Below are 27,323 nucleotides of genomic sequence, written 5' to 3'. Positions count from 1 at the left end.
TGCCTTCTTACACTGATTTTTCCAAGAAGCATTCTTACTAATTATTACACCTAGGTACTCAATTTTCCCCCCTGGTTTAATTTCTTCCTGCTCAAGCCTCCAGACTTCCTTATTCTTTCTCCCACCCCTTTTCCTACACACCATTATCTGAGTCTTTCTTACATTTACTCTGAGAGACCATTTCCTAGTATATTCAACTACCTTGTCCAACCCTTTTTGCAAGCCATTTGCCGTCAAAGCCAAAATCAATAGGTCATCCGCGAATAGCAACCCCGGAACCTCCATTTTCCCTACCCAAGGGCATTGCCATGCGTCTCCACCATGACCCTCTAAAATATTATTTATAAATAATATAAATAATATCGGGGATAGCTTACAACCCTGTCTCACCCCGCTTTTTGACTCAAAACACTTACTCAACCTTCCATCCTGCAATTTAATCATCACAAACACTTCCTCATAAATAGTTTCAATTGCCACCCTCATTTTTTTCGACATTCCAACCTCCCCTAATCTCAAAAATAGCGCCTCCCTACTGACCGTATCAAAGGCTTTTTCTAAATCAATCGCTGCTATAAATAATTTACGCCCTGCTATCCTCACATACTTTGTAATCAAAGTGTCCAGAATCCAAACATTATCAACTGTATTACATCCTTTCCTAAATCCATTTTGGAACTCAGATATCCTACCGTACTGTTCCGCCCAATTTGTTATCCTATTCGCCAAAACCCCTGTGTACACCTTTGATAGCGAGTCTAGGAGTGTAATTCCTCTATAGTTGTTTGGATCACTACTAGCTCCTTTATTTTTATAAATAGGGCATAATACCCCCTTCCTCCATTCTCTAGGAAATTTCCCCGTTTCCAGCAACCTATTAAAGAATTTCACCATCCCTCTCAACATCGGTTCATTTGCCCCTACCTCTTTCCATACACTATTGGAAATACCATTCACACCTCCTGCAGCCTTGGGTCTAGCATTTTTTAATACTGTAATTACCTCCTGCCTTGTTATCTCCCCATCCAATATTGTAATGCCTACTTCCAGTTCCCTTCCAATTTGTGACTTGTCTATTTCTCTACCCAATTTCCTCTCCCCTTCTAAAAGCCTTTTAAAATGCCTAACCCACTCGTTTTCTCCTATTTTATCCCCCTTCCCCTCCGGTTTCGTTCTTCTAATCTTGTTTATTGACTCCCAAATTCTCTCAAATTTCTTCTCTCTACAATATATATTTATTTTTTCAGCTTCCGCCTCCTTCCATCCTCTTTTCTTCTCATTCAATACCTCCTTATATTCCCTTCTCAATTTACAATATTCCTTCCTTTTTTCTTGCACACCCTCCTTCCTAAACTCCGCTAGGGCTCTCATTACAACCTCACGTTTTCTCGTACAGTCTTCATCAAACCATCCATTCATTTTATTCTTTTTTCCCTCTACCCTTCTCCTCACTTTCTTCCCCACCCTCCATACAGGGAGTTCAATTAATTTTAGCACGTTATCCATATCATTCCCTTCTACCGCCCTTTCAATTCCTACCCTTAATATATCTCCCTCCTCTTTCAAATGCCGTCTTAATTTCTCTTTAGTATTATCATCCCATACATACTTCCATCCTCCATTCCTATACCTCTCCTTACTTTCCTCCATCTTTCCCTTCTCATCAGCGACCAACGTTCTCAATTTTATTTTGATAGGCAAATGTTTTGTCAACCCATATTCTAACACCTCAAAACTTATTATTCTCCTTAACGCTATCTCTGAGCTTATTCCTATGTCCACCACACTCCCTCCATTTGTTGTAATATACGTCAACTCTCCCACACTATCCCCCTTCATCCACCCATTTAAAATAAATAAATGTTCTAGAGCACATAACTCTAATAACCTTTCTCCATAACTATTTACAACATTATCCTTACTCTTCCTTTGCAGTACCCCGTCTACTTTTACTTCTTTCTCGTATACCGGTACTCTATTGCTCACTCTCGCATTCCAATCCCCCAATAAAATCATCCCATCTTCTACATACATTCCTTTAATTGTGTTTATTTCTTCAATCAGTTCGTCAAAAAAATGTTTATTTGCATACACTGAATCGCTCGGATGGTTATAAAGCAGTGCCAGACAAATTGCTTCCGCTGCCCCCTTCCCCATTTTTACTCTCAACCGCACTACCCCTTCTACCCTAGTCTGTAACGTCTCCACCCATTCAGCTATCTCATTTCTTATTAAAACTACTATGGCCCCTGGGTTTCGGCCCCTCTTCCCTATTTTTTTCCTTAACACGTTAACTACTCTATAACCGTCCCATGTAATTTCAACCCCCTTCCCTAACCACGTCTCTACTAGAGCAATAATCTCAAAATCTTTCACTAAATCCACAATTTCCTTATTCCCTAACTTCCCCATCAACCCCTCAATATTCAGCATCCCTATCACCATATCTAGTTATTTATTTCCTCCCCCTCCCTCCCTATACTTCTGCATTTCACCACTTCCCCCCTTACTTCTCGTAATTCTGCCTTTTGGCTCCACCCCACCCCTCTCATTCTTCTCACCCCCATCCTTCCCCTTTTCCGTGCCAGAGCCTTTTTTCCCACCCCATAGATCTTTTAAGCTTAAGGATCTCGCCTTATTTAACGCCTGCTTTCTCTCCAGGTTTATTTCTGCATTATTCCTATTCGGGGAGGTTGAGTCACTACCCTGACTCCTTTCCCTTCCCGTCACCTCTTCACTACCTGTATCCACTTCACTTCGGTCTAGTGTCCTACTTGTTGATTCACCCCTTCCTGGGCTGTTCTGACTCACCGAGGACTCTGCTGTCTTCGCTACCTGCCCGCTGACACCGCAGTCCCCTCTTCTCTCTTCCTTCTCCGTACTGATGTCGCCCTGCTCTCGATTTCTGCAACTCATTTCCTCCTCACAATTTTCCATCCTCAGCAGTTCCTCCTGTGTCCACGATCGCGACCAATTTCTGCCTGAAGTAACCAGACACCTCCCCACTATCTTGACTCGCAATCCCTGCGCTCTAGCACGCCACATATACCGCTTATAGACATCCGACCGCATCCTGTCTTCTTTCTCTATCTCAGCCTTCAAATAAATGTTCGATCCTTTCAAATTTCCAGCATTCCTCAGAAGTATATCAGCCATCAGGGTTGATATTAATCTTAACTTCACCGGCCTATGTCTCTTGTTCCTTCCCACTCTATATATATCATCTATATCAACTTCAGAAAAGTTTATCTTCATTTTGTTCGAAACTATGTCCACCACTTTCAATACTAATTCCACTTTTGATTCTGTTCCTTCCTCAGGTACACCATACACAAACACATTTTTTCTTGCTGATTCGTTCCTCGCTAACCTCACTTCTCTCTTCATTGCTGTTAATTCCTCTTCCAGTACCACCACCTTCTTTTTCAAGCTCCCTACCTCATCTTCTATCTCCGCTAACTTGTCATTTACACCTCCAATTTCTTCTTTTATAAAACTTTTTAAGTCCTTCATCTCCTTCATTTGGGTTGCCTGGTGTTCCTGCATCATTTCCTTAATTTCTTCTCCTTTGCTTGCTTCCTTCACCACTCTCTTGATCTCTTCAAGCTCCTCCCAGCCGAACGGTCCCTGGTTTGGACCCGGATTTTTTCTATACCTCCTACCACCAGCAGCGTCGCAATAACCGTCGCACACAACATAATCTCCAACAGTCCTTTATAACCACTATTTTCTCTTCCTCTCTCAACTCCACCTTCCTTCCAACACTGCCTTGCACCATGCCATCTTCCAATTCTTAGCCTGTATTGCTGTATCGTTATTCCCATATTGCGCACCTCAGCTCATTCACACGTCCGCACTTCCCGATGTCTCGCTCGTGACGAATGTTGAACCAGTAATGGTTGCAAATTTTACTTGATGTCTGTGATAATGTCTTGGGAAATTTTAAAATGCATTTATTGCTCACCGAGCGGTAGTATTGTGGTGGTTTTGGTTCTAATAATTTGAAATTAAGTGTGCTTCGGAAGGTCGGCATGTGAGATGGTTCTGGTTAGCAAATTGTATCTCTTGATATACGGCGGGTTATATTATCTACACTGTTACGTGGTTGGTTTTGAGGTGGTTTGGTAAGTACATGTGCTGTATGCTTTAACTTAGTGTGTCACCAAGTTTAGTGTTCTAGTGGGTACTGTTGTTTAACTTGGGGTTGTGTTGTTGATATTGTGATGATGTTAACGGGTAACGGACTCTCTCCGTGTGGTGAATCTGTAATGGATTATTGCACTGCTGTTTGAAACTGGTGTCGAAAATTCTATTTTCTAAAACTTTTACGTGTGCACTTATTTAAGTGTTGTTCACTCTGTTTTGGTGGAATTTGGAGAGTTACTTATGTTTGTGTTACTTATGTTACTTATGTTTATGCTCTTATGTGGTATGCTTTGGCCCAGGTTCAGTCGATGTAAGGTTAAAAATTTAAAATTTGATCTGTTAATTGAATCTTACTTATCCGTTGAATGTATTCACCAATTTATCTTATTCTTCTTGTTTTCTTTCTTGTGCCTTGCGTCTTTATCTCGCGGTGTTGCCAATTTGATTTGTAGTGAAACAAGAGGCTGCATTTCTTACTGCTTAAAAACCTGATAAAAAATATATCTGTGGTGAAAATTTAATTTTAAAGTATGGTCAAAGGTATTTAAAAATTATGAAAAGCATTTCAGGAAACTGCTATTGAAAATGTGTTACCAATAATTTTGATGGACATTACAAATTAAGGAATTGTGCAAAGAAAGGCAATGATTATATGTTGTACAGCAATTGAATTAAGAGGTTAATTTTGGATTTTCGTATATTCCACATGGTTCCATGTGCTGAGCAGGAAAATGTGTTTCTAAGTGTGAAAGAACTTCAGGTAATTTATGAATGACAAAGGTTCTGGATAAACATTAATTGGGTTCAATTTATCTTTCAATTCGTGGAAAAGAAAATGGATTATCATCAGTGCATGCAAACATGGGTTTGAAAGTAACAGTTGTGTTAGATCATTTATCTACTGTTGTGATTGTGAGGTTCTCCGAACATTGAACTGTTCTGGTCTGTAATCACTGGTATTAATATTTTAAAATGAATCTAAAGTGGGTATTCTAGATTTGTATTAAGATAGTTTTGGTGCAGTGATCTTTATCTTATATGGACTCATTATTTTGAAATTTAGTTTGTGTCTGGATCACTGGGCGTGAATGGAGATTATCTTGGGTTTTCCAGGGGGAGGCTGTGCCGGTGGGCACACGATTTTAGTTTTCTCTACTACATTTTTGGCCTGGGCGAAATGCCGTTGGATAGTGTATCACCTGGGAATTTTATCCCTATTCTGTTTAGTTTTATTTCCTGTGCGACTTACGTCGCTATGTTTTTAGTATCTTCTCAGCCCGCGGGGTAGTGCTCCATCGTACATTTACGTTGTATTCTGCTCTTATCTTTGTTATTTCATGGTCCGGTCTTGCGCCGGGTCTGAAGCGAGTCTATCGCTCGTGGCTCGTCCGCTGTCCGGCCGAGTTCGGCTTGGCCTAGCTTATTGGTGGGTGCCGAGTTGATTGTCGTCCATCATGGAGCTTGGACGTGTTTTGCGTTGGCTCATGGCTAGAGCATTGAAATACCACAAAATGCCTGGGTAATTCATAAGATATGAGGGGATTATGCCCTCAAAGTTGATCTGATTCTTCTGGGAGTGGACGTCCGCAACATATGTAATATTTTCATTCATTTCAAGAGTTGTGAGTATAAGATCCCGGGCTGACACCATGCGTTATCTAATGTGCTACGACCGAAAGTAAGTTATGTTTTTCAAGATTATTCTAATGTTCTTTCTCCTGTTCCTGGATTGCCTCGCCTTAAAATTTGGTTAAATTTGGTGGATGTTACTCCGCCCTACGAATTACTTTCTGTTTTATCTCCTTCGGAGAGAACTTGGAAATTTGGTATTTTGGAAAGTTCTCGGCTTACTGACTGCACCATTTCAAATTCCGTACCGCAGGAAGATCTCTATCGAACCTTGCATATCTCTCTGCATCTTTCTGGGACAAATAACTTCATTGTAAATCTTAATTTTTTGGATCATGTAATAGATAAGGGCAAGAAATCCTGTGATCTTATATAATTAATGTTCTGGAAAAACTGTTTACTTTAGATGCTTTCTGTCAGATGATAATTTTTCAAATTAATTATTTAATTCTTTAATGTTAATTTTAGTTTTTAACTTAGAGGGCGTCTCTCTTCTCAGAGGAAAATATTTTGATTTAATCTGTAATTATATTTAATTAATTTCTACCTTTTAATTTTATCTTGTCATAAACGGTGCACCGTAGGTTTTAAAGAAGAAGAAAAAGGTATGTTTTTAAAAAAGGGTAAAGTTTTTGCAAAGGAATTATTAATTAAATGATTTAATTGTTTTGAAAGAAATTAAGCAGTGTTTTTCTTTCCTTTATACTTCAAACATTGTCACCGCAAAAACCGCTAGGTTTCGGTCCGAAGTGCCTCTGCTTTATGGTCCTGTTCCTGATTTTGGTGAGTATCCACGCTTCCTGTTTAATTTTGTCCTTGTTTGAGTTTTTTTTACCTTTGTTTACTTGTACCAGTCATTGCCGGTACGACCTGGTACAAGATAATCTCTCATTCTGAAGAGTCAGTGGTACTCTCCTGTTCCTATTGTAAAAAAGGGTCAAATGATATGCAATTTTTGAGCATGATGTATTATGGTATGATTTCTTTTATCACACTCCATGAGCTGTGTGACTGATATATGAAAATTACCTTCCTGAAAGCTGCAGGTAACAGCTAAATCTGTTCTTAAGATTGTTGGTTTGCAGCTTCCCTGTTGGTACATGCTGGCACTGCTGGAAGTGTGTGTCATTAGTGTGACATGGCTCAAATGAAGAGTTCTGCAACTGTTAAGCCATGATCAGATATGTTATAGAAAATTGAGGTGTCATTTGCATAACTGAAATCTGCTCCCAGAGGATTCCTGTGCAAAGCAAATTTTACACATTTCTCACATCGATAATCATCTTCATCATTTCCAGCTCCAGTTTCCCGGGTGTGGTGTACAAGCGCTCGCCACTTCTTCCTTTTAAAGTATAGTTTCTGTTCCTCTATATTTTCCCACTTGGCCTTCCTCTTGCCGATCTCCGATTTCACTGCCTCTATCCATCGATTCCTTGGCCTCCCCGCTTTCACTTCTCTGTCAAAGCAATTCCTTGCTGTTCTCGTTCTGTCCATCGTCATAAAATGTCCGAACCATTATAGCCTGCCTCTTCCTAAAAGCTCGGTAACATGTATTTTGATGCCAGCCTCCTTCCTGTTTGCTTCATTTCTGATCTTGTCCTTCCTGGTTTTTGGTTCATTGTTCTGATGAATTTCATTTCTGTTGACTTGATTTTACTACTTGCCTTGCTATGCAGGGTACATATTTCAAGTCCTTATGTGGGAATTGGAATTATGTAGGTATGAAACATAGTTACTTTTTCTTTCTGGGGTATTTCATCTTAACAGTGTAGATTTCTCACTTGAAAATAAAATTAAGAAGATTTCTGAATTCTTAGCCGAATGCAGGGCCTCTCAAACGCCCAAAATCTCACACGTGAAAACCGAGGCGCAGAGTTCCTATGCACAGTGCATCGGTTCCACTCGGCTCGGACCAACGCTTCGTCTCTGGGCAACTCGGCTCGGATTTGAAGCGCTTCGGAGCAAGTAAGGAAGAGGGAGACAGGCGTGGGGAAAGAGAGAGACAGCGCTATTGCTCCAAATCGAGGAGTGAGGGTCTGGTATCTGGTCAACCAAGCAAAGTCGTCCTTTGCACCGTGCACAGCGCAATGCAATGGTAAATGCACCCTGAGAGGCTATGGTTCAGTGTGTTCTTTAGAAATTATTCTTCCAAGGAAGTTGAAGTTAGAAAGGGACTGTAAAAGAGTTTCCTCCAGGAAAATGTTTAAATCTGTGCCTTTCCTTTTGATAGTTATTTCAACAGCCTTTGCTTTACTGATTTTTAGTCCACATTCTTCAATACTGCCATTCCAGGAATTTAGTTTCTGCTTCATTTTCTCCCCAGATCAGAACATCATCTGCAAACATTAGAGTATTAGGCTCTTTGCAATGTTCTTTGTTGGATTTTATGATCCAATCCATGTCAATGATGAACAGGAATGTTGACAAGGCACTTCCCTACTGGACTCCTCTTTTGGTTCAAGCCAATCTGGCCTTCCACCTATTTGGACACACGTTAAGCACATTTGATAGAGCATCTTTACTTTATCAATCAGGACGTCTGGCACACCTATACCTTCTAGGCATTCCCAGATTATCTCTCTAGGCACACTGTCGTAGGCCTTGTCGATGCCCATAAAACTATCATTAAGTTCTTAATATAGCCTATTCCCATTGCCTCTCAGTTATCATTCTGATGACAAATATCAGGTCTGTAGTGCTTCGGTTTTTCCTGAACCCGTGTTGCTCCTCCTCCAATAACGGTTCAACTGTATTCCTAATTCATTTTTCAATTATCTTCTCCGAAAGTTTAAGTGAGTGAGAAAGTAAAGTGATACCGTTGTAATTTCTGCATTTCTTCCTGTCTCCCTTTTTATACAAGGGGATAATGATACCTTCCATCCAGTCCTCTGGTATCCTGTTCACTTTTCAGATGACAGAATACTCTATACAACCATCGTATGATTTGTCCTCCAGCTGCCTTTATGTCAGCAGTGAGATCATCAAACCCTGGGGACTTATCATTCCTCATGTTCTTCATCTCAGACTCCACTTCTACCCATTAGCTGGTGTTGTGCTTCATCAATTGCACTTAAATTGCAGTTTTCAATGATAATATTTTAAAGACTTTCTCCATTTAATAAAGTATTGAAGTAGTTCTTCATTTCTCCTCTGATGCCTTGATCTGTCTTTACCAGGTGTCATCTGTTTCCAGAACATGGATATTGCCATGCTCAGTTCTTCTATACTGGACTACTTTACAAAGCAACTTTTTGTTACTTTCACAGTCTGCTGTTAGCCTGGTAGTGAACTCGTCCCAGCACTTTTCCTTTTCTTCTTTAATCAGTCGCTTCAAAAATAGTATCTGGTGCCGATACTCCTATGCCAGGTACTGAAGTTCACATTCTTGGTGGACTAATTTCTGTTTTTCGTTATCTAGCCTCTTCTTTGCTGCAGTTTCACCCTCTCATTCCATCATAGTCCTTTTCCCCCTTGCATATTGGATTTGTCTTTCCACATAATGATTAAGCTTCTGAAACCACGGTATTCTTGAACGATAGCCACTCTTCTTCTACTCTTCTATTTTCATTATTTTGGTAATATGTCTATTACCGAGGTAACGGTTGTAGCCCTCTCTATGTTTTTGGTCTAATGTTTCAACTCGTTTTCTGCTGCTGTTTTCTAAGTAACTGGAGGTCATATTCCTAATTTATTATATATACCTTGCCTAAAACATTCTTTGTTATTTTAATACGGGAACTATATGTTGTGTTTCCATTACTCAGTGCCAGCCGGGGCTGAACATGTATCTGTCTTGTGCTGCCTTCTGCGCAGGCTAGCGCAACTTCTTAGCTTAGATCTCTGGCCAATCAGTGCTAGAACTGTTACGTAACTGACCTCTCCGTCTGACTTGGGGAAGCCAAGAACTTGTTGGTCGCTACAATAACGAGAAGAAGCACATTTGAACGTAGCTCTGGGCTAGCCTTCAGGGTAGCCATGAATTACGGGTAGTAATCATTGTGCGAGGATGTTTTTTATCCTCGATAACTCTCTTGAATTATACATGACATATTCTATATTTCATTTTCCTCTGGTGGATTAAGTACGCCTCCTATAATGTTAAAGTTGTATGTAACATGTGTCTCCAATATGGAAGCGGCGTGTGAACTGTAAGTTACTATTTACTGCATCAAAGTTTTCATCACCAATCGCTCCGTGACTTCCTGAAAACCTATCTCTCCGAATGTATTCTGGTCTTGAAGTGGTCCTTTGAAATTCATCTGATTCTCGAAATTAATGTAAAATATTAAAAAAACATTTCGGTCTCTAATTTTTCTATAGAATATGGGTTTCTCATTTATGTATGTTTCAAAACGTTTACTCCCAATTTTCGATTATTATTATTGTATGTTTAAGGTAAAGTTTTCGGGAGTAACTTTGTGGTACTATTATGGCCCTAATGAAAGAGGTGAGTACGATTGTGTAATGCCAGAAAAAGTTTCCCCAAGCGTTTATTACTAGTATTCGATCCCTTATTGATTCTATTTATTTTTGGGTTATCCTTTGTCTTAATTTTATCTTATTTTCTGAAGCTTCGTTATTATTGATTCTCTTTTATTCATTCATGAATTCCATTATTGTGGGATTGGTGCCTTCTTGTAATTTTGCCTGCACCGGTATCCATGGTGATGTGTACTAATTTGAGGATTGTTGATTATTGAATGACATGATGATGTGAAAATATAATTTTTTTCTCTGGCATGAATTCTGTATCCTATACTATAATTCGAGTGTACTTTGATTATTTTCTGATGTTTTAAAAACTATTTCCCTTTATCTCTGATTATTTTTCGAAAGCTCATGGCACGAAATTTGACCCTACTCAAGTGTACCGAATACCACTGAAGTGTGTCAGCTAAATTATGTGAGGAAATTGGTGAACGAGGGTCATTAATTGTAACGTAGGTAGTACTTAATCTACAAAAAATAACACACTCTATTTAACTTAAATGCGGCCGTCTATAAACTGTTTGAGTTAGCTTTTAATTTGTTTCGAGTAAGTTTTATTAATTAACTTCAATTAATTTTGATCGTGTTAAAGCTCATTGAGCCTGATATAAAGGCATATTTCCTTCTCAGTTGTAGGGCTATTAGGCAGTACCATATGGCTGATAACGCGGGCATGAGGGAGTTTAAGGAAAGTAAATATGATCAGTTGAAAACGATAAATGAAAATGTAAACAGACTCTGGGATGAGTTTAAAGCGATTGTTGAGGAATGTGAAAACAGGTATGTACATTTAAATGTGGTAAGGAATGGTAAAGGCCCGCCTTATTATAATAGAGAAATAAAGAGTCTAAGAAGGAAGTGCAGATTGGAAAGAAATAGAAATGGCTGTGAAAGTAAGGAGAAACAGAAGGAATTTGCTAGGAAATTGATTCTAGCAAAGAGGTCAGCTAAGGGTAACATGATGGCAAGCATAACTGGCAGTCATACAAATTTTAGTGAAGAATGGAAGGGTAGGTATAGGTACTTTAAGACAGAAACAGGTTCCAAGAAGGACATTTAAGGAATCATTAATGAACAAGGGGAGTGTGTATGTGAGGATCTTCAAAAGGCAGAACTATTCAGTCAGCAATATGTCAAGAATGCTGGTTACAAGGATAATGTCCAGATAGCGGAAGTGACGAATGCTAAAGAAGAATTAAAATTTGAATATGTTAACAGTGACAGTTACAATAAGATACAAAAGTTGAAAACTAGAAAAGCAGCTGGAATCGATAACATTTCTGGGGATATAATAAAGACAATGGGCTGGGATATAGTACCAAATCTGATTACTTACTTGATTATCGTTTGCAGGAAGGAGCTAAACTAAGTGAATGTAGAGTTGCTATAGTAGCCCCTGCGTATAAAGGAAAAGGTGATAGACATAAATCTGAAAATTACAGGCCAGTAAGTTTGACATGCGTTACATGTAAGCTTTGGAAAAGCATTCTTTCTTATTATATTAGACACGTTCGCGATATTAATAACTGGTTCGATAGAAGGCAGTTCCGGGTTGGGAAAGGTTATTCCACTGAAACTCAACTTGTAGGATTCCAGCAAGGCATAGCAGGTATCTTGGAATCAGGAGGTCAAATGAACTGTATTGCGATTGACCTGTTTAAATCATTTGATAGGGTGGATAATAGGAGACTACTGGCAAAAATGAGTGCAACTGGAGTGGACAAAAGAGTGACTGAATGAGTTGCTATATTTCTAGAAAATAGATCTCAGAGGAGTAGGCGAAGATTTATCTGACCCTGTAATAATTAAGAGGGGAATTCTTCAAGGCAGTATTATTGCACCTTTATGTTTTCTTATATACATAAACGATATGAGTAAAGAAGTGGAATCAGAGATAAGGCTTTTTGCAGATGATGATATTCTGTATGGAGTAATAAATAAGTCGTGAGCAACTGCAAAATGACATCGATAATGTTGTGAGATGGACAGCAGGCAATAGTATGATGATAAACGGGGTTAAAAGTCAGGTTGAGAGTTTCACAAATAGGAAAACTCCTCTCAGTTTTAATTACTGCGTTGATGTGCTGAAAGTTCCTTATGGGGATCGCTGTAAGTACCTTGGTGTTAATATAAGGAAAGATTTTCATTGGGGTAATTACATAAATGGGATTGTAAATATTGTACAGACCTCTGCACATGGTTATGAGGGTGTTTAGGGGTTGTAGTAAGGATGTAAAGGAGAGAGCATATAAGACTCTAGTAAGATCCCAAGTAGAGTATGGTTCCAGTGTATGGGACCCTCACCAGGATTTCTTGATTCAAGAACTGGAAAAAAATGCAAAGGAAAGCAACTCGATTTGTTCCGGGTGATTTCCGACAAAAGAGTAGCGTTACAAAAGTTTTGGAAGACTTGGGATAAAGAAGACGGGTTGCTCGACTAAGTGGTATGTTCCGAGCTGTCACCGGAGAGATGGCGTGAAATGACACATGTAGACGAATAAAGGCCCGCCCTCACCTAGTGGAATGGAATCGAACCGAACAGAACTTGTTTTTAACATGTGTTTAAATGGGAGATAGACATGGCGATCGCCACGAGTCGAATCGAATCGAACGGAACAGGATTCTCTGCCAAGAATATTTTTCGACTAGCGGAACGGAATTGAACAGAATTGCCAAGATTCGTGCAACTTCGTAGACGGTCGGGTCGAGTCGAGATCTTTAGGACGACCATTTGGCGGCAAGCTGGCAAATGTGTAACAGCTTCAGCTGGAGAGTCAGCTGTTTCTTGGATACGGACGGAAATGTTCTGTTTTGTGATCGTTTATTCAACAACGTAAAAAATAATGCCTGGGAGGATATATGCAAGGCTATGGAAGACCAAACTTATTAGAGTATTAAATTTTGTGGTAGGTTACTGTAGTCTGCATACAATTTATTTCATAATTATTGTTGACTTCATCACAAAATCATGTTATGTTGGAGTCCACATACAGTATATCAGTACGATAATTGACATCACATCTCACATAGGATGTTTAAGTGTTTATTATATTTTCAGCGAACGATTTCGTAAGTGGCATTCCCTAGGTTTCAAACTGTCGTATGTGTGCTGTGCGGTTAGGGTTGCGTAAGTGTGAGTTTTCATTCGGGAGATAGTGAGTTCGAAACACACTGTTGGCAACCCTGAAGATGGTTTTCCGTGGTTTCCCCATTTCACACCAGGCAAATGCTGGGTCTGTACCTTAATTAAGGCCACGGTCCTAGCCCTTTCCTATCCCATCGTCGCCATAAGACCTATCTGTGTCGGTGCGACGTAAAGCAATTGTAAAAAAATAATAAAAAGGAATGTTGAGGCTACCTCGATGAATGATTTTATCCTACTACGAGACGCAATCTACTGCGTTAAAGTAGTTTTAAAAATGATCACGGCCTCCCATTGCATCTGATGTAACATTTTCTCCTGTAAAATTGAACTTTTCTGTTCAATTCTATCTGAAACAGTTGTTGAAATTGCAATACAATAACTCTGAAGTAGGCCTACCGTCGAAACTTAGCTTCATCGCGCATTCAACATTCAAATAAGTTTGAATACTCTCCTTTTGGCTATCTTGTTAATTTCATGCACCTAGAAACTTCTCCGATCTCTCATAATTTTCTACCGCCTTCTGTCAGACCGTCCATTACAAGCCTGTGAAGTTTCCCGTAGAATCCCGTTTGATTCTGTTCCGCTAGATGTGAGCGGTCGAGTGGAAATTTTGGCTGTTCGGTTCGATTCGATTCCACTAGGTGGGAGCGAGACTTAAGTATGAGCGGTGTCTTTAAAAGTAGGAATGATCACAACATTAAGATAAAGGTGGAATTCAAGAAGGCCGATTGCGGCAAATGTTCGTTTATAGGAAGGGGAGTTAGGCATTGGAATGACTTACCAAGGGAGATGTTCAATAAATATCCAATTTCTTTAAAATCATTTAATGAAAAGGCTAGGAAAACAACAGATAGGGAATCTGCCACCTGGGCGACTTCCCTAAATGCAGATCAGTACTGACTGATTGACTGAAGTGGAGAGGGTGTCGGGCGTGTCAGCGTTCCAGACGGGCTGCAGCCTGACCAGCCCCCAGCCAAGCGGTTGCAGTATTCCGATTTGTCTGTGTGTCTACTATCGTCAAGTAGACAACAAACTTACACGAAAAAGTTTAATTCTTCAGTGTATAATAAGTGAAAGTGGTTAACTGCTTGCGATGAGAGAAATGCTGTTTTGATTTCCGTGTTTGTTGTTTGGAGGTGATTTAACTTGGACAAAAGCCCAGAGTGATGGATTTAAAGCATTTAGGTGAAAAGACTAAAAAACATGAACAATCAGCTTAACACCTCAAGAACGTGATTGACTTAGGTATGCTAGGAACGGTGAATATTTTTTCACAACTAAGCGAGGCCTACAGACAAGAAACAGATATAATGAGAAAGTGCGTAAAAACAGAGAAATACTCTCAACAATAATTGACTGTATAAAATTCTGTGGTAAATTTGAATTTCCACTATGAGGCTATGACGAGAGGGATCATTCATCAAATCCCGGCATTTTCTGAGGATTATTATAATTTGCTGGGAAATTAGATGATTCTCTCAGCGCCCATTTATTGAAGTCCACCGTCTTTCGGGGTGCATCCAAGGTTATCTGGAATGAGCTTCTAGAATATATCCTTAGGGCGCGTAAAGAAGAAATACGTAAGTAAAATTAAACGAACAAAAATTTTTAGCTACAATGTCGGATGATACGACGAATGTTCCTAAACTTACTCAACGGGTTATTGTTTTTTTTTATGAAGTAGATGGTGCTGTGTACAAGGGACTCTGGACATTCTTAATCCTGAAACTCAGAATGCAGAAAGACTTCCACGGTGTATTTCAGAGCAGTTAGAGATTGTTTTGAATGGCGAAAGTGATAAACTTCTAACGTAAACGTACGGCCGGGCGGCGGTAATGAGTGGTGATAAGGGTGGTGTACAGACAATAATTAAAAAGTCCTACCAACATGCACATTTTATGCATTGCCATGCATACCAATTACATTTAATTATGGAGAAACATGCATCACAGAATCGACAGACCCGAATTTTCTTCAGCAGTCTAGCCGCGATTCCAGGATTATTTTCCAAATCGCCTTGATGGTTAGTCGCGTTGGACGGCATAACTAAAAGGATCACTGGCGGATGTAATACTGGGTACCAGGTGGAATTTAAGTAGCCGACTCGCTAACACAGCCTGCGAAAATAAATAGTCCCTTCAAGAGTGTTTCCAGGAACTTCAAAATAACAGGAATCAAGGAACAGTACAAGCAATAACAGGGCTTTTACATATGCTAAATGATCAGGCCTTCAGTATCTGGTTTACATTTTCCACCATGTGCCCGTTCGCATCTCGTAGACCATTTACAAAATGGCGGCGTAGGAAGGTATGGCCCATGCGATCTATTAAGGCAATGAACTTATTAATACAGCATATAGGAGACCATGCACGTCACGGAACGGACTGATTTGGAAGACACTGCAGGACAGTAGAGGCTCATTTTGAATTGTTTTGAAAAAAAATATAGCAGCGGACTGATTGTTTAAAGAGTTACTCTAAAAATTTCAACTCCAGAAATAAGACGCAAATACAAGCGAAGCTTTACATTTGAAGATTACCCTAAACTCCTGAGGAAGATATTGACTGTTTTTACAATCGGCGATAACATCCGATAAAATAATTCAACTACGTATGTTATAAAGAGACGAGATATCATAGAAATAAATAATTTGTGGTGAGATACGTCTGACTTGGATCCGGTGAGCAGCCACTCTGTGATTGAAGAAAAAGGATACACCATATTGCAGAACTGATAATTTCGTATGAGAAGAAAGTTACCCCTGTGGTTATAAACTTAATATCTATATACGGAGAACTTATTCCAACCGAAGAAAACTTCGTCATTTAGAATAGCAGTAGAACTATGGAATATATCATGACTGATTGCTCCGCAAATGGAATTTTCTACGTTGTCTGCAGATTTGGAATGATGACTGTTTGCTAAATCTACATGATGGACTGAACTGGGGATATGCACCGGAGAGCCAGAGGACCAGCTGATGATGATTGGACCGGCCAGCCAGAGGACCAGCTGATGATGATTGGACCGGGCAGCCAGAGGACCGGATGATGAGCACCGGCCAGCCAGAGGACTGGACGATGAGGATTGGACCGACGAGCCATGTGACAAGCTGATGACCAGGAAGACGTTATCCAACCGGAGATCCAGATCCTAACAGAGGGTCTAACAACAACCAAGGAATGGAGCGACAACCTGACCAAACGTAACATCTGACGAGCTAAGTCCATACATTTTTTTAGTAGAGTAGTTTCTTGCAATCTACACCCTCAATCTAACTTCGGCATGTGCTGAATAATTGGTGATATTTATGAATTAATTAAGAACGTGTGTGAAACATAAAGTGAAGTGTGAGATATTTAAGGCTATAAGATAAGATGGCAGTGTAGAATTAGAATTCTATTATATCATATACATGCTACCGCACTTGCATACATACAGTAGAAACTAGCATGAGTAAATGAAAGAAGTGTTACTTGTGAAGACCTAATAGCAATGAGTCTATATAACTAGTGAAATTTCGATTAATCTCGTTTACCTGTACAAAGATTACGTCACGAATTTACCTGCGCGACACAGATGAATATAGTTAAGTTACGTATTCCTTTCTTCATAGAAAGAGGGCATTGAACTCAAACTGCTGTTTATAAGATAAAAGGTTATTAAAATGCGTTTATTACAAGGCAATTCTAAAATGTTTGGCATATAGTCCTGGGTGTATTCGGCTATATGCGTACGGCAATATGTATGCCGGTGGTATGATAATGTATATTGGAATGGTGTTGAAATGTGGTTATTTCTTGGAGCATATTATGGAATACTTGAAATATAGATGTTTGTTTATATTCTGCGGCAAGAGAAAGAATTGCTATTCGCCGAGGAAACGTTGTGTTAGATTTACATGAGGTGAGTTTCTGTGCCAAATGGAAAGAATATGTCAAAGTTTGTATATCGCGCAGATGACCATTTTAAGGTAAGATTGACATGTATTATGGTAGAATTGTGTATCGTGACAGTTTTTATCTGACATTGGTAAATGGCATGTACCGAGTATAAGAGAGTTCTTTAATATACGGTTTACTAGGCTCATGACTAAGTATACATGTGATATTTCTTTGGTGCGGTGATGTTTCAATATAATACGTATTAATTTCATTCTGTACTGTCCATACGAGTTGAGTAGCTCGTACACATAAGATATATTGAGTAAGAGCAGTTAGCTAAAGCACATTGAGCCGTTGGTGGAGGAGTGTGTAGATCGGAAACTACTTGAACAGTTAGATAGATGTTCATTTCATTTCACGCAGATATGATTTCAATTGAAGTGTTTTAAATATAAAGAATAGGACAATGGTTAGTTAGGAGCCATATGTCATAGGCCATAGGGAGGTATTGTCTTAGCCCGTAAGTTGTTATTTATGCGTATTCAAGATAAGTGACCAAATAATCAGAGTTCAGATTTATGAATGGAAAATTTGGAGAGCAGTTTTACGATTTCACACTCACGCAAGAGTTTGTTTGGGAAATACATACGTAAAGATATGATCACATTTACATTCGCAATCTGACTTTATCCCATTTAATTTTTATTACGTTTCAATTTAGCAAACCAACCATTTTTATCACAGTGAGATGACTTAAATGTGGTGAGAATAATTTATATAATTAGCGTGACAGTATTCACAACGAGTATTTATATGGACACCATGATTGCTCAGTGATCTCTTGAATATAATTGGAGAAAATCAATTACATTTCGGAACATGGCTACGAATATAGAAGTAAATAACTAATAAGAATTTGAACATTAAATGAGAAAGAATGTAAATAATTTAAAGCTTAATTATTTTACTTTTATTTGAGCCAGCGCTGACTCTAATCCTTTATGCTTAAATATTATTAAGACAATACTACCCAGATTTCACATTAACTTACATTGAACATGAATTATTCAATAAATTTTCTTATATTTTTCTTTTAGAAAGTGACTGTGTTTTGAGTTCTTTTTGGGCAACGGCTAGTTTGTAAGTTAGCTAATAAGTTTTGTAGATATAAGTAATTGATGAGTTTGACAAAAAAAGAAAGAGATTCTGTTTGAGGTTTTCGGCCACAGGTCCTTACTTGAGCGTATAGGTATTCCCATGATGTGCATCTCAACAGACCGAGTTCTCTTGCGAAACCACGTAAAAAAACTAACCATATAAAATCACAGATTTTATGAGCGATAGATAGGATACCCTGAGAAGAAATTGAGTTACCGGGAGAACTTGGCACTGACTGCTCCATAGGCGGGTGCAACCATATCATGCCTCATGGGACATATTTTACAGCCAGTTACAACATCGTTTTATTAACTCATTGAGTATTCATGTGGCAGTGAATGAATTTCTCCAGGCTTTCAATATAGAGAGAAACAGATACTTTTATTAGTCGATCAACCTAAAGAAAACTCTTCTCCAGCGAGGGAAAGGAAACACGACATAGTTGTAAGAGGTGTGAGACACTATATCCTGCCGGGCAAAATAAAGATTTGCTTTCACTAACCACTTGTCCGCTGTGAGGTTGTTCAGTGCATCTCCTTTTGAAAGATCTGCTGACTCACAAAACTCTCCATCCAGTGAGCTCGATGACACAACTGAAGCCTACCCTTTCTTGGACAAAGAGCTACTGGTGACAGAACTGACTGTTTTATGTCAATGACAGGAGTTCTGAAGTCTCTCCGGGCTTATGAAGATGTATGAGACAATGTTGAGTACATGAGTTAGTGAATGGTGCACAGAATTATTCACTCTGTTCCGAATACCGACCACGCATATATGCCAACGGATGAACCTGAAAGGTGCTTCTCTACCATAAAACGATTGAAGATGTTTGTAAGGAGTACAATGTCAGATGAACGACTTTCAGCATTGGCAATGGTAAGTGTAGAGAAGTAACTGAAGGGCGGTATTATCAATTTCAGCAATATACTGTTTGACAAATTCGCTTGTCGTAAAGAAAGGAGAATGGATTTTGTGTACAAGTAAATGTGAAGGTGAAAAAAAAAAAAACTTTGTTAAATTAAGTGTATATTATTTATGTGCATTAAACAATGTTACAATTTATTAAGACTTGAAAACTAGAAATCGGTAGAGTTTGATTCATCAAAAGTTTAATGAACAGTAAGGATAAGTTAAGTGAGTTCTTTAGATTGATCATATTGGAAAGTTAGCTGCAGCCCTACCGAAAGAGAAATCCACGAGCCACCACTAGTATCCTTTAAAATTATGTTATACTGCGTCCAAATAGACCTCGGTAGAAATGAAAGTAACGAACGTCCTAGTTGCTTGTTGACACGTATTTACGGAATAGAGAAGGCCTGTGGTTGGCTGTTCGCATACTCTGGCACAAACAACATTGAGGTCCGTCTACCTGCAGGCCTACGACACGCTGCTCGTCACACAATGCGGGAACAACACACTCGACATTTCTCGCGAGAAATAGTTCCTGCGCTAGTCTTAAAAAATCTCTATACCCCGTCGTAGACAACCCATCACTAAATGAATTCAAATTGTACCGGAGGTACACCCGCCCCGTGCATTTAAATTAAGCGCCTTTGACAAGGCCATCTACAACTTGGTCGTCAAACTGATACAAGAAGTTTGGACATTTTTCGACAGACGTGTCTACTATCAACTAGATACGCCCCCTGGGGTGAAGATGAACTATTAATTTTCAAAGTAATTTTCTATGTCAAGGTTTCCTAAACTGAATTGCTTATAAATATTGAATTTTCACGACCGCATTGTAATCGAAACCGACTTTCAACCTATTAGGTCGTGCTACGTACATTTAGTACTTGTTGAAGAGATGTTAAGTACAGAACAAAAATGGCCAACCGGACACCAGTGGGATCCGAACCCACAGCCTCCCGATTTCTCTACTAATTGAGCTATGGTGGCCTAGGCCATCTTTGTTCTGTTGGAAAGGATCTAAGCTACAGGTCTGGCACTACTGCCATCACACTGTAGAGTGCGTTTAAGTCGCCCATTGAGGGCCATGCCAATGAATATTGAATTTTCACTGTTTTCAATACAGAATTAGTGGAAACCGCTGTTGCTATAGCTTCTACGGAAATTAATACTCCTGATCGATCTACTGATGAACCTCCACATGAAAGCGACAAATTACCTGTGAATTCTGTTCGTATTGTTAATGTAGCTTGTACAAATTGTAACACATCTGTTAGTGCTGCTGGACTGGGACCAATCAAACAGGAAAGAACCACGTTCGACCCGATGAATGGGTTGACAGTAAAAGCAGGAGAAATAGGAAAACCATCTGAAGGTCTTTCAAGAGGCAATATGGAAAGCAGAAATATCAATATGCTAGTCAAGAAAGGAAGATGTTGCCTAGGTGGAAGTGCACTTTAAGAGAAAAGAAATCTGTAATAAGGTGCAAACACTTGGTTGATTTGGAACGGGAAGAAATATGTTGACAATATGGAATGTTGGAAACAGAAGAAAATTTACGTAAAAACATTGGTAGACGTGTCACATACTAAGGATATTAAAAATCGCCAGTGTGATTCTTCTTGAAGGAATATGTCACCAACTTTTCATTTGAGAAAAAAAAATCCTGCATTTGTATTAGGATATGTAAGCAGATGCTTCTTAATACCCCGAAAGAAGGGTCAGTTCTCAGCTGGGTCAAAAATAGTTCACAAAGGAAGCCGAGAACACATTCACAGTTACCTTAGGATAATGCCCAAAGTTCCGTCTCATTTCTGCAGAAAATCTACTGCTAAGCTGTATTTGGAACCATCCTGGACATCAAAAACTTACCCATTCTGGGAATACCAAAATTATTGTGGCAAAAACCAGTTCTTTTGAAACTTGCAGTAAACATCAAAATAAGAAAAAATAGGCAAGACAAGAAAAAGATATAGGCAAACGTGTATACGATGGACCTTCATTTCATTCTTGTTTGTCCATCCCTGAAAGCATCAGTAGTATACTACAAAACGAAATTAGTAGCGCACAAGTTCATTATTTTTTAAATATAAAATCAAGGAATGGATTTTGTTATTTGTAGAACGAATCTGAGGGATCTATGGCAGCTAACGAAATTGATGTGTTCGTTCTTAAGTAATGCTGTACCATTTGAGCATGGTGACTATGTATATTACACTCCGTAATATTACTCTGCGATTATCATCAGAATAGGAATATACCTCTATCTACCGTACTTTTAAACCTTTCTTCTTTGTGTGACATTACTATTACTCAAAGGTATTTAAAGAAGAGACACACACACACAAATGGAGTGTGACGTCATGCACTCCACGACAGAGAAACGTCATGGAAATTAAGATATCTATTCTCCAGCAGCACGTTTAATAGACATTCCCAAATGCTAAAATGAAATCACTTACTATCCATTTTCTTTTTATCGTTCACTTGTCATACCCAAATACACAACGGTGAAGAGAGAGCCTCCACACCAATCAAATGCCTATCTTAAAATGGGGCAACATGTTACGATACTTCTTTGCAGCATTGTCATGTGTTTTAATGTTTTTCGCATGTATGCCATGAGACAAATCCATATTTAAGAACATTGCACCTGACATTTTAAGCATTACCTGTAAAATAGTGAAGTTTTTTATATCCACAATGCAGGTCATTGAACTTCAACGTATGTTTTAACTTTACATGAATCACCAAAGTGTTCACACCAATGTCCATTTTATCAAGATTTCATGAACAGACCCAATTCTGATTTACAATCATAGTTAAGCTAACATTCGACAATAAGATTTTATTATATGTGTGTAACTTAAGCTAACATTCGACAATAAGATTTTATTATATGTGTGTAACTAAATGACATAAGAAATAAGGAGTGTAAGACACAAGTCTAACGTCCCGTACGACTAATGATATGTGAACATTACATACGCTCATCTGTCTAATCACACGTTTATCAACTCCGAGCTAGTTTTAGAGTGAACCAAGAAATGTAACAAACTTTTCAAGTCCAAGAACACTCCAATTTTTTTATATATGACTTTTATATATGTTATTTATGAGAAGATAGTGAATTCAAATATCAAATTCAGGTTTCCAATTCGACGATTGTCCCAAATCATCAGAAACAACAAATTTGACAGTGTTATTGTCATGTGACATTCCTTGTTAGATTTAGTATTGTTTTATAATTGCATGGTATGCTACACTTAAGAAAATGGAAATTGCAACACCATGAAGGCATTGGTCGTTTGTGTTGATTTTCAAGATATGGAACGATGCCATGTAGGTATGTAAACGGTCAAAGTTTCAGACCCATCGGATTGTTGCTACAGGTCTCGCCACGTGATTGGTCGCGGAGGAATCAACTCCAGTATACGGACTCTGGTGTAGCGTAGTTGACTTGCAGTCTGTGCAGTGAAGTGTTACCCGTCAAACATGCCTCGACGACAGAGAAGAGCACGCTATCAACAACTGTTGCCGTTTGAGAGGGCTCGGATAATTGGGCTGTGTGAGGCTGGATTATCGCTGCACGCGTTGGCCGAGAGGCATCTATGGTACAACGTGTATGGCAGCAGTGGTCAAATGAAGTTACCCATACTCGTAGACTTGGCACAGGCCGAACGCGACAGACAACTGTGAGAGAGGATCGCCGCATCATTCGGATGGCCCGGATGGAACCCCATGCAACAGCAGCGCAAATTTGAGCAGCTGTAGCACCCCACGTTACACAACAGTTGGTAATCGCCTGCGTGCAGCTAGCTTACGAGCCCGTGTCCCTGCAGGTGTTCCAATTGACCCCACAACAGCGACGTGCAAGGCTGGCCTGGTGTCGCGAAAGATCGACGAATGGCATAGGGTCGTCTTTAGTGATGAATCGCGCTTCTGTCTTGCTCGCAGTGATCGCCGGAATCGTGTGCGCCGACGTACCGGGGAGAGGGGCCGCCCAGATCTTATTGTCGAGAGGCACACAGGTCCAACACCAAGCATTATGGTCTGGGGAGCTATTGGCTTTAATGTGAAATCACAATTAGTGCTTGTTGAGGGCACTATGACTGCTCGACAGTACGTTGATAGGGTACTCAATCCAGTGGTTGTCCCTATGATGGCGAACATTGCTAATGGGATGTTTCAGCAGGACAATACCCAGGTTCAGATTGCACGCATCTCCAGAGAAGCTCTCCACATCACAACCTTAGAGTGGTCCGCCAGATCCCCGGACCTCAGTCCTACTGAGCATGTGTGGGACATGATGGGTCGACAACTGGCCACAATCCAGGGCCTTGATTCCATGCCTCGACGAATTCATCAATATATTGCAACTCGTGGTGGGCACATTCTGTATTGATTGTTGTCCAAACTTGCGGTCAGAGGGACCTGAAAGTATAATCATCGAAGCACAACCGAACACTCGTCATGCATGTTCAATTGCAGCAATGTAGCACAACTCCTTCTGGGTGTTGCAATTTCCATTTTCTTCAGTGTTATATTAGATTGTGTGACCAACTGAGGATGGCCTAAGAAAGGTCAAAACCGGTCCTGTAGATTAAATAAAGTATTGATTAGGTGGAAGCCTCCTTTTCATTGTAATTGTCCAATGGCTGGATCAACCGATTTGGGAAAAGTTATAACCTAACCTATAAAACTGTTTGTGTGGAATCTAATGCAGTTAGTGATGAAACTGTGGAAGAATGGATCGATAGATTGCAGGAGCTGACGACGAACTATGAACCTAGGAACATGTTTAACCTAGATGAAACGGGACCATTTTTCAGTGTGTTGCCCAGCAAGACTTTGGCATTCAAAGGTGATAAATGCCATGGTAGGATATACAGCAAGATGAGGCTCGCAGTGATGTTAGGAGCCAATGCTGATGGCTCTGAGAAGCTCCACCCCTATGTGATAGGGAAATCTAAAAAGCCTCGTTGCTTCAAGAATGTGCGATCATTACCTACTGCCTACGATGCCAACCATAAAGCTTGGATGACCTCAGATCTTTTCAGACAGCAGTTAATTGCTCTGGATTAAAAAATGGGTGCGCAAAATAGGAACATCCTTCTTTTCATCGACCGTTGTCCTGCACATCCTGTGGAAGTTAATTTGAGGAACGTGCAGTTAGAATTTCTGCCTGCTAACTGCACAAGCAAGCTACAACCTATAGATTTAGGGGTTATTCACTCTTTGAGTCACTTAGGAAGAACCTGGTGCAGCGAATTTTATTCCCTATGGATGCTGGAAAGGATGCATCATCATTTAAAGTTTCAATCCTGGATGAGCTTCACTTTATTGCAAAGTCTTGGAAAGCCATGAAGCAGACTACCATCTCAAATTGTTTCTTGAAAGCAGGATTTTGCAGGAATCATCCCGAATCTTGGCTGCCAGAAGAACCAGAAGAAGAAGAAGAACAAGAAGAAGAAGGCCTGCTGCCTGATGTATGGAGAATGTTGCAGTCAGACTGCACTACTGAAGATTTTCTTCAGGTAGATGATTCTCTGATCACTGCAGAGGAAAGAAGTGTGGAGGAGTTGGATGCTGAGCAAACAGCAGCCGAGTCTCCCACCAGTGACAGTGATGAGGAAGACAGTGAAGTGATGCCTACCAGTGCTGATGCAAGTGCAGCAGTGGATGTTTTACGCAGGTATCTGTCATTGGTAGAGGGGGTTTGAAAAACAAATAGAGGTCATAAGAAATAAGAAGTGTAAACAGAGATCATTCTGGACTATTTTAGTAGGGAACAGTGATTGTGTAGTTTCCCATCTGGAATAAATTTGTGTTAATGTAAAATACAGGTACAATAGTAACAATTAAAATGTCTCATTCAGAGAAAATATTGCATCTTAGATAATTCTATATCCATTTTAAGAAAGTAACTACTGTATATTTTTAACCACCTACCGGTAACCTTCTCCTGGGCAAAGGATGAGCAGAATTACAAAGGCAGTGTAGTCAACAGTTAATACAGTATAGTAATTAACTTACATGGACCTTTATTTGAGGTAAATACAGTAAATCAATTAGGACTGAAATACTCTATAAATTAATAATATGCATTTGTGTAACATTTACCTCCTTTCCCAGAACATTTTTATATATACCTTTTTAATTTCGTGTGGCTATTACTAGCCGATTGCAGCCCTTGTAAGGCAGACCCTCCGATGAGGGTGGGCGGCATCTGCCATGTGTAGGTAACTGCGTGTTATTGTGGTGGAGGATAGTGTTGTGTGTGGTGTGTGAGTTGCAGGGATGTTGGGGACAGCTCAAACACCCAGCCCCCGGGCCACTGGAATTAACCAACGAAGGTTAAAATCCCCGACCCGGCCGGGAATCGAACCCGGGACCCTCTGAACCGAAGGCCAGTACGCTGACCATTCAGCCAACGAGTCGGACTATATATACCTGTACAAGTTATATCCCACGATTTACATTTTCACCCCTTTTACACCAGTACTCTTTGGTCCCTTGAAAAGTGTAAAAGAGGGGTAATACTGTAGTGAGAACGATTGCAGGTACAAACGGTGGGAATAATAGCAGGAGGTTACTCAGAATGAGGATATAAGGACTAAGTTAAGAATTAACTCGATGGATGAAGCTGTACGCATATACTGCTTTTGGTAATGGGGGCATGCGATATGAATAGAGGAGAATAGCTTACATAGGAGAATAATGGATTTGGCCATGGACAGCTAGGGAAGTAGAGAAAGACCAAGGCGATTACTGTTAGAATTGCTATTTAATGATTTAAAGATGAGAGGTATGGAACTAAATGAGGCCACAGAGGTAATCACAAGGAGGATTGTAGAGCTGCTAAGTTTGTAACAGAACTTGCAGACTGAATGCTGAAAAGCATAACAGTCCATGATGAATATTTATGTAGCATGGACTACATCCTGCTTCATTAGGCAGTTATGTCCCTTTAGGGATTGTTATGAAGCGGAGACATATATGATAGTGACATGTTCAAAATTATTTTTTGGTCCTTTCATGTTCTATATTCTGTCGCTTTGTAGTATGAGATATTATGTCTTCTTCTTCTTCATCATCATCCATTCCCCTTTCCAGATTCTCTCTGGGTAGGGTAGTGTACCAAAGCCTTCCACCTTGCTTGAACTTTCCACCATTCCTCTTCTAGTACTTTATTGCTATAGTCCACAACAGAGCTCCTCCATCTCATTCTAGGATGTCCCCTACGCCTCTTTCCAGTCTCTGTATCCATGAATGTTCTCTTTGGTATTCTCTCTCCTGGCATTCTCGTCATGTGTCCAAACCATTTTAGCTTTGCTATATCAATCTCTTCTTGAAGTTTACACTCCCACGCTTCTCCTTATTTCCTCATTTTGAATAATATCTCGTCTTGTCTTTCCCCATCCTCAAGAACCTCTTTCAGCTGCTTGTATCTTACTTTGGTTCTGCTTAGTTAACATCCAGGCTGCTAAAGCATAGGTCAGTACAAGTTTATAATAGGATAAAAACCTTCTTGCACTTCATTGGCACATCTTTGTTCCATACAATATCTCTCGCACACTGGTAGAAACTTGCAGACTGCTGTATTCTTAAATCAATTTCTCCATCCAAATTTCCATCTTGTGGTATCACGCTACCCAAATATTTAAAAATTTTCACTACTTCAAGAGGCTCATTTCCTATTTTTATCACTCCCCTGGATTTTCTGTTGCCTCTTGTCATGATCAAAGTCTTACTTTTCAGAGTACTAATCTTCATTCCAAAATTTATCTCCTCATTCCATAAATCAACTTGTGCCTGTACTTCCTCTTCATTATCTCCCCAAACTACAATGTCATCAGCAAAGAGCATAGATTTTACTTGTTCACTCATCTTTTCCTTGATATTATGTAGAATTGTATCCCTGATGATAATGAAGAGTAAGGGAGACAATACACGTCCCTGTC

Source organism: Anabrus simplex, chromosome 4, assembly GCF_040414725.1.
Source record: "Anabrus simplex isolate iqAnaSimp1 chromosome 4, ASM4041472v1, whole genome shotgun sequence".
Classification (NCBI taxonomy): Eukaryota; Metazoa; Arthropoda; class Insecta; order Orthoptera; family Tettigoniidae; genus Anabrus; species Anabrus simplex.
The sequence above is the reverse complement of the archived record's forward strand: the minus strand, read 5'-3'. Positions refer to the sequence as shown.